This window comes from Beta vulgaris, chromosome 5 (assembly GCF_026745355.1).
Source record: "Beta vulgaris subsp. vulgaris cultivar EL10 chromosome 5, EL10.2, whole genome shotgun sequence".
Taxonomy (NCBI): domain Eukaryota; kingdom Viridiplantae; phylum Streptophyta; class Magnoliopsida; order Caryophyllales; family Amaranthaceae; genus Beta; species Beta vulgaris.
In genome coordinates, this window is record NC_079206.1 from 35,814,631 (window position 1) to 35,824,792 (window position 10,162).

Genomic DNA, 10,162 nt, shown 5'->3' on the forward strand with positions numbered 1-10,162 from the left:
GTCGAGTCGAGTCGAGTGATTTTAATGAGAGCCCAAATCAATTGGGAAGTAATGCAATCATGGATGATGTGAGAGGAGTTTTCACGATTCTCATAGGTGTGAGGGCAGTGAAGGTCGTTAGAGATACGCCTAATGAGAATGGTTCGGTAAGGGAGCTTATCGTGCCACATAAGCCAAAAGAAGAATTTAATCTTTGGTTCCATTGTAACACCCCAAAATCCATACACGTCTAAACTATGTCGCATCGACTTTGGGAATCTTATCGCCGCGATGAAACGCAAGGCTTAATGAAATAAAACATTTAACTTAAATCCTTATTATGAAAACTAAACTACAGCGCAAATATTATGCTAACTACAACTCGGGATTCATCAACGACCCCTTTTAATTGAAACCACAAACTAAGTAAATCATATTAGTTCTATAAAGTTTAACCAAAACGCTTTTAAGTTTAAAGATTAGAAATCCCCGTATGCTCAATCTCATGCAGCAACACCAACACACGTAGTCTGCTCCCCATTGTAGCATCAATAGTTCATCACAGGTCAACAAACAACACAATAACAAACAATCAGCTATGCTGAGCACATAATAAAACTGGAACACCCCATCACCGACCCGAACCCTTCTTCATTCGATAAGACTCGGGTTTTGGGGGAAAATAAATCCACGAGGGTTCGACTCGACGGGTGGCGCTACCGCCGCACTTATATCCTTGGAAATAAATGCAAGGCTAAATTAAACAAACTAAACTCACATTCATTAAATTTTACAACTAAGTAAATTGTTCATTAAACACTACTAATTAATTAAGTGTTCAGAGTTCCAGCGGAAGCTAATCATATGCTAAGTGGATGACAACTCTAAATGATCTCCCTTTTTTGTTCCCCCGCTCGATCACCCACCTGCACAAATACATTGAAAAGAGACAAGAGAGGCGAGCTCCCAAAAATCAGAAAAACTGATTAATTCCAACTCCATCCCGTAAAATACTTAAGTTGAAAATACTTTATAAAGTAGTAGATTATTAGTTTTGGAAGTCATAGCACATATACATATATATATATATATATATATATATATATATATATATATATACATTGAATAATCACATCATTAGTTCAATTTCAGTTATTCAAGGAGAGGAAAGAGAACGCCAGTAAGCCGGGGTCAATCCCCTGTAACCACTTACTTCAACATAGTAGGCCGGGGAAACCCCCTGTAACCACCTATGAAAAATCATAATGGCCATAACAGAGTCCCTAGTGTGCACACCCCTTCTACTTGGATCACAACAAGATAGAAGAAATACAGTAACAGAATAATCAGCATAGTAACCAGAGAACCTGTAGGGGCCGCTGAACCACTCATACAGGGCAACCTGTTCATCATTTCCCTCCGATATTTCACTTTACGTGATTTACATCTTTTAAGTAAGTCATCACATAGATCACATACACATTTACGTCATCTTGTTCAATTTAGTGTGAACATATCATAATCTCAATCCATTCATAGAGATCTCAATAACTCATTTTACAAACACAACCGTCACTTGATTTCATTTATCACCTTCAAATTCATAATCATTTCATTAACACAAGTTCTTATTTTCATAAATTCCCATAATAATAATAACAATAATAATCGTAATAATAAGAATAACGATAGTAATAGTAATGACGATGATAATAACAATAACAATAATATTATTATTATTATTATTATTATTATTATTATTATTATTATTATTATTATTATTATTATTATTATTATTAGTAGTAGTAGTAGTAGTAGTAGTAGTAGTAGTAGTAGTAGTAGTAGTAGTAGTAGTAGTAGTAGTAGTAGTAGTAGTAGTAGTAGTAGTAGTAGTAGTAAGAATAATCATATCATTATTAGATGACATTAACCGATTTTAATAACGTTATAGTAAACCTCTTTGCCATACCGTACATCGTCCATAGTCATGATTCATAATCGTAATCCATAATCGTTGTTCATTTTGTCATTCGTATTCATAATCCACATTAAATCGATAACTCATAATTATAGTCCATACTTATAAATTTTATAGACACATATTCACGTAATCAATTCGTTTTACGCTAACGGGATCTATGTTTAGATGGACATCGGAGATTACCTCGTGACGCGTACCCAAAGTTAAGTTCACGAACGTATTAGCGCTCTTGATTATCCTCGTCTACGAAATCGGAATCTACAATAAATATTAACGAGATCTAAGTTAGTTCCTAAATAACCTCTTTTTATAAAATAAACAATTTAAATAATTCAAATAACTTTAAAGAAATTCTTAATGAACTTAAGAGAGTTTATAAATCAAATTTTATAGTTTTCACACTATATATGAAATCATTTTAAATATTCACAAAAATTACTTCAACTTAATTTTATTAACTTAAACAATTATTTTAAACATAGAAAACTAACTTTATTTTACTCGTTATTTCATTTTAGAAAAATTAAAGCTTTTATTAAGTTATAAGGATTTTAGTCAATCTAAATATACTAACTTAATTAAAATAGGCCAATTTAGGAAAGTTATTGATTTTGTGTTAACAATAAAAGTAGCTAAGTAAAACTAATTAAACAAAAAGTAAAAAGGAAAAGGCAGATTTTTTTCAAAAAAAAGAATCTTTGTTGACTATTTAAACACCCCGCTTATGAAATCGGGACCTAATCGAATAAGGAAATACTTCAGTGCTATATCCTTGATATTATTAACATAGAACAATGTGACTAACTATGTAAGACTTAGTATTTCGGAGTATAAAAAATACTAATCTTGTTGTTCATTAATCTTCTTTTCTTTCATAACTCTATTGAAATTAACGTCTTTTAAGAACCAATAACAATGTGCAAAGCTGATTTCTAGTTAGCTTATAATATAATACTTTTACAACTCCACTTAACTCCTTATATCCAATACTACCAAAAATCAGATTTGAATAACAAGGTTATTATAACATTATAACTATAACTAATAATCTGATTTATTTTACTAACTTTATACCTTACTTATACTTACAAAACTTAATCAAATTTACAACTTAAATCAACTTACAAACTTAATCAATTTATAACTTACTCTAATTACAAATTAATTAAATTACAACTTAATACTATAAAAACTAGATTATACAATATTAAGTACTAAAAAGAAAATTGTATTATATACATATTATTTTTTTATACCGATCGACTCGTCGACGATAATCATCGGTGGTGGAGCTTCCAGCAACGACGCACACAACACATCGCCTACTCGTGCGACCATAACACACACACGGTCGCGACTTTGCACACCACACACCCACAACGAGTCGCCTTGCTTCGCACGAATTTCGACAGCGCGAACCACCACCAAGCCTGACGCCAATCAGCACAACCAGGCATCGACACTGCTCGATCTTCGTGCAGCAGGACCATGAACCGTATGCTCGAACCACTTGCCACTCGAACACTCGGACGCTCACGACTGCAACCTTGCGCGCGCGTCCTTCGGCGACGTTCGCAACCACCGGTGAGAAGTTCACCGATGCAAAGGAGAAGAAGGAAAAGGAAAGTAGAGGAGAGAGAACGCAGTAAGAACGCGAGACCTCCGGCGAGTTCTCAGATGCAGACGAGAAGAAAGAAAGGTAGAGGAGAGAGAAATTTGAGAGGGAAGGAAGAAACAGCTAGGCAATTAGTGTTTAGGGTTTCTGATTTTTCTATCCCCTTTTTTTTTCTTTCCTATTTATAGGGTGGCCTTCCTAAGTATAATAGGATTTGTTTTATTTTATTTATTTCAAAATTAAAATAAACCAAACTCTAATATAATTAGGTATACTAAATAGGTTGCATAATTCAATTATAATTGTAAGCTTAACCAAACTGTATTATTTTTTTGTAAATAATATGAAAATACTTTTCTATTCTATTCTTTATATTTTCCTATTTATAAAGAATAACTCCAAAAATACGGAGTATTACATCCATATTGCCCTTCAAATCCACAATATATCAACTCGGGGAGTCCTTAGAAGAAAGTGGTAAGCTTCCCTTACATAGAAGACCTTGTGTGTGAGAAAGTTTGGAATCAGGATATCTCAGGTATTTTTGAACTTTTTATATGTGACTTAGAATGATTAAGGGAAGCTGCAGCGAGATAAGGTCCAGGTTCCACACTCCTTGGGTACAAACCTAGCAACCATAAGGGTAGGGTGTAATATACTAATTTTTTATAACTATTTTCTAAAATTTATTTTGTCATAATTAGATTTTATATATATATAATTCTGAAAAATAAATTAAAATTATAATAGATCAGATTTTTTTATGAAACTTGTTTTTATTTATTAAACCAGATTTTTATCCTTTAAAAATAAAATTTTCGAAATCATAATTTTTTAGAAGATTTTTTTCGTTCAAAAAGAAAGATAGAGACAAAAGAAAATTCTGAAATTATAACTTGAGTTGGTTTTGGGAAAGGATTAGATTTTTTAAAAATACTTATCTTTTAGTGAAAATCCTAGATTTACATACATATATATACCCCAAACACCCAAAAATTATCACGTAATTCACTTTCTTCATCTCTTTGGTAACTTCTAACTTTCAGATCTACACCCACCATTGCTACCTTTTGAAGGTTTCAAACAGAAAAATAATATAAAATAATAAATTTTTAAAACCAGACACCGTGACTCCGACGACTTGGCCGGAGTACAACACCAGTCTTCTTCTTCTCTTTTCTTCTTTCTTCTTCTTTCTCTTTCCTCTGGTTCGTACTTGTTTGATTTATTTACTCCAAATTTGATTTATGAAAACAAAAGAAAAAAAGAGAAAAGGGTGTGTGCAGCAAAAGTCACGAGAACTTGTGACTTTGCTGTCACACATCAACACTTTGTACAAAAATTTTCTTTCCTTCCAAGAGTCACTGTCACATTTTTTTGGTAGAAAATTTTTTAATTATTTTTTCTTTCTTTTGTTTTTTGACTTTGTCAATTATTAATCTCGTAAAATTTGGTTAATTATTTTTCGGGATATTATATCAAGTGACTAACTTTAGGTAATATTATTTGTTGTAGATGGAAACTTCGTAGGAGGCAAATTTAGTTGATATTGCTATGCTTGGACGCGTTCGAGGTAATATACAATGTCCCAACAACTAGAATCCCGTTAGGAATTGTTAACAATGTTAACGTTAACCCCAAATCAAACTTCAATATAATGTATCTATCATAAAAACAATAAATAATCAACATGCTACACAAGCTCTTCACTCCCTAAAATCCATGATGCATCATCTCCACACCTATAAATGTTAATGCAGTAGAGAAACTGCTCACCAACAATGGATCATCACAGGATCAATAAGGCAAAGTCATGATCAACACATACAAACAAAGCACGTAGTTAGCAAAGTTGAGTACTACATAATAAAAATAAGCATTCCTAACTTGATACTAATAAATAGTAAGCAGGGATAAATAACAACATAACAATCTGTAGATAACTTTTAATGAACTAAACTTTAACAACCTTTTTATTACTTTAATGGAATAGTCATTGGACCGAGTTTTCTAACTAAAAACCAGCCTTCACCTAGGAAGACGAAATACAGGCATGACTCCATATTCCAAATGACCTACGATATCAAGGAACATTTTAAATAAAATAGGAACGGTGATCAATCTGATTCCCAGAAAAAGCCATGGCACGCTCACCATGTACCCCAAGTTATGTCCAACTTCAAACGTACATCAGTCTAAAGTTATCACTATCCAAGTTTCACTTTACATAATTTACGAGTTATTACCTATTATGACACACAAGCAACACAAATAATATATAATAAAACATTCACAACTTTATTTATTTTATCTTAGGATTAAATAAGTGATCATAGAACTTACAACTCAAGATTAATTCCTTCTTTAATACAATCCTTATTATTTATTGAACCTAGCCAATAACCAACTTACTTTTCAAAGGTATAAAATATCAACTTACCAGATAAGGCCCACGGTCTTCATAGAATAGTGATAATAATAATATAAGGGAACACATGATTTGATCATGATCCAAACCAATAAATATATTAATTCCACCATGTGATTTAATAAATAATGTTTCCAACCAACATGCTTGCATCAATCTTTCGTACAAACATGATATTAACCTCATATAAATCTCATACTTAACATATTCACACAAAGGCATAAAACATGTAAAATCCAACATAATAGTAATCATATATGAGCTCACAAAGTTCTTATACATGATACTACATAACTTTCCTTCCTAAAATCATGATACTACATCAAACAACACATAGGTACATACGTACCTTGTGTAGACAAACTGATAACCACTTTAATAACTTTAGAAGTCGCCTAGAGAGAATTCTCCGCCTAAAACAACCAATAGAATTTATTAATCAATACTCCAAATAAATTCCAGCAACTTTGAAATACTTTCAATCTCCTTTAGAAATATTTAAAAGTTGTTTTTGTCATTAAAACTTCAATTAATTATATTCCCTAGCATAGTATTACTATACTAGTCATTAAATTCTACTACCTCCATTTCCTAAAGATCTTCCTTGTTACTGTTCCTACAGATACCAAGGATGATCCATTTGTGTGGGGTATGAGGTGGGTAAAGTAAGAGAGAGAAAGGGGTTAAGATAAATAAACAAATAAAAAGGGTTAAAGTAGGAGAGAGAAAGGGAGTAAAATTGAATTAATAATGTAATGATGGACCATATGATAGGGACATGAGAGGGTAAAAAGGGGAAAAAATATTCCAAATAAGGAATAAAGTAAAAGAGGGAAGATCTTTTGGAAACGCACTTACACGGAAAGAGGGAAGATCTTTAGGAAATGGAAGGAGTATAAAACTCAATTGATAACAACCTTTCTAAAATTCCAACAACTTATAGTTTATTGAAACTCCCTTTAAACATACGTAAACATGCTTAAATTCATAAGTTTAATCAATTCCATAGTTTATAGCATGCTACTATGATTTTCCCAATCTTTAACACCATAAAATCCATGCTTTGATAATTAAAATTCCATTTTAAACATAATAATCAATCTGAATTTTTGTTCTTTCAATACATAATTTGTATAATCATAGATTCATCATTAAAATAGTAAATTAAAACTTCTAATCATAATTAGTACTAAAACAAATCATAAATACATAATCTTTAATGAAAACTTGAGGAAGAAGAAAAGTCAAGCCAACACAAGAAAGAAGAACAAAGAAGCGTCGGCCGAAGGACTGCAGCAGCGGCAGCAGCAGCTTGTGGTGGGCAGTGGTGGTGGTGTTGTGAAGTTGTGGGATTTCTTGTTGAGGAAGAAAGTATTTCTTGGAAGAGAAGAAAAGAAGAAGAAGAAAAATAAATCGTGAAGAGCGAGAAGGAATTGAATACCGCCCGTTTGGGTGAGGGGAGGTGACACGGTCGTTGCACGTGCCAAATTAAATACCTAACTTAGCCTAATATAGGGTAAGAAAGGGTCGAATCCACAAGGAAGCAAAGATTAATCAAGGGTTGAATGTGATTTAGCGAGCTAAGACTATTTTTTGGGGGTTTTTGAAATTAGTGAACAACTAAGAAATTAGGAACTAAGAAGCTAACAAATAGATTAAATAATCCGAATCAAACTATATTAAAAGGACACTAGGGATAGGGGATTCACGAGCTAACAGATTATCAACCAAATCGTCAAGCCAAGGGGATTCAATAGGGTCGATTAGGGGACTCGATCACTCAAATGCTTCCCAATTACTCTCTAGAGCTAATTAGGAGGACTTAATCAACCGATTTTACCTATTCTTATGGTAAAATCGATTAATCAAGTATTTCCACAACTCATAGTGATCCAAACGAGGTCCTAGGGAGTCAAACACCTATTCTCCTGGTGAAGCCAACCTATAATCTAGCTAAAGGTCTATCTAAGATTTCATTTCTCAATCCTTCACCTTAGATTTCCACAACAAGTTCAAATGGTGATCAATCAAATAAACAAGGCAATCAAATTAGTTAGACAACACAATCTCACCCAAAGTACACCCCCAAGCTTGACTTTTAAGGCCAACTCATGGTTAGCAAGGTCATCCCCTTCCCCTAGCTATAATCTACTCACTAGCCATGGAAAGGGATAAATAAAAAGCTTGAAGCAACAATGGTGAAGCAATAATGGTGAAAATCATATCTAATAAGCTAATCATCAACTAATTACTACTAATCAATACCAAAGCAAGATAAAACAAACATAAAAGCAAATAAGAGAAAAGATAGAAGAAATACTCAAAGATGGATGATATTCAAATGCAAAACTCCATTAAAATAGCTTCAATAACCCACATTCAAAAGTTTAGATATAGTTTCTCTCTCTAGGTTCTACTTCTCTCTCTAGAAACTCTCTCTAATTAGAACTAATTAATTTTCAGGAAATTAAAACTTGTTCAGAATTATTACAAAATTGGTTTTATACCCCGTAGAAATAAGGGAAAAGTTGTAAAACACGAAACAAAAAGAATCGGGATCTGGGCATTGGAGCGCCCGCTCCTGCCAATATGGAGCGCCCGCTCCAGTGCTTGGAGCGACCGCTCCTGCACCGCTCCAGGGCCGCTCCAACTTTCTGCCAGCCTCATTCGACGACGGAGCGCCCGCTCCTCTTAACATGGAGCGCCCGCTCCAGCCTTGGAGCACCAGCTCCTTGGTCGCTCCTGGGCCGCTCCATGTTACTGCCATTTGCCTCTATCTGGAGCGCCCGTTCCTCTTCCTCAGGAGCGCCCGCTTCTCTGCTTGGAGCTTCTTCCTTGCATATCTCTGCTTCAAAACACTCCAAGAACACATTAGGTGGGGGAGGGGGGTAGAATGCACATGCAAATGAAATGACCTATATGCAACCTAATAGTATGCAAATGAACTAAAACTAAATGCTAAACATGAGAATATGAGATAAGATGGAAAAGGGAAAGAAAAAGGAAACTAAATGGCCTAAAATGAATCTAAATGACCTAAACTAAATGCAAATAAGTGAACCTAAAGTCCACTTATCAAATTCCCCCAAGCTTGCCAATTGCTTGTCCTCAAGCAATCGATAATCTCAAGGAAACCAATGCATGAATGAAAACTATAAAGGGCATCACAAAATTAAGGTCCTCGTCTTATAAGAGGTGTCAAGGCAAAGGGAAATCTCGACCAATTTTCGAAGCTTATAGCCGTGCTTCCTTATCCACAAGTTAGGGGTCAAAGAGGTGGTCTAAGCTAGTGTGCAAAGAAAATGATTGTCTTAGATGACCCTCAACTATCACACAAGCCTTGATTGATTTTAAGTGAAACCTTTCCCTACAAAATGGAAAAACTCGCTCAACCTTGCACCAATCGCGCCCCCAAGCTCACAAGATCCCCCAAGCTAGCCTATTTATTCACTTAATTTTTTTTTATTATTTTTTTAGTTTTTTTTTTTTTTTTTTTTTTTTGCAAGGGCCCTAGACTACCTCCTCACGCGGTCTACCTCTCACTCGATAGTCATGTTTCTGAGGCACGGTACCGAGCACTCGATAAGAGACGCGATAAGAGGGTAAGGTAGCTCATACCCAAGGCATTGGAGCATCTCTAGGGGCCAAAGCATGATATAGGCTACTAGCCTTGTGGGCCCTTATGCACCACTTATTGATCCAATTGGCCAAAGGGCTCTTTTTTTTTTTTTTCTTTTCTCTTATTAAGGCTACTAGCCTTCCATTTGATTGTGCTAGAAAGGTTCTCAAGGTAGCCAAAAGGCGTATCCAAGGTCAAAGGAGAGAGTAAAGACTTTTTATAGGGAAAAAGTGGCATTAATTCACGCTAAGGCGAGTCTCGGACAATCGAGGGGTCTATTAGTACCAAGACCTAGGCATCCAAGCTTAAAGCACCCCTAATACTCCTAACGAGCACATAAGACACTCAAGCTAAATCACCTCTACTCAAAAGCCAAGTTCCCAACCTCTTACCTCTAAATTCATATCATAGAGTTATTCCTTAATTAGGTGATGCAAAAATCTTTTTGATGTTTTCTTTTCTCTTCTTTTTTTTTTTTAATGCAAATTATAAGCTACATGCAAAGCTATCATGCCATGCAACTATACTACATGCAAGTCT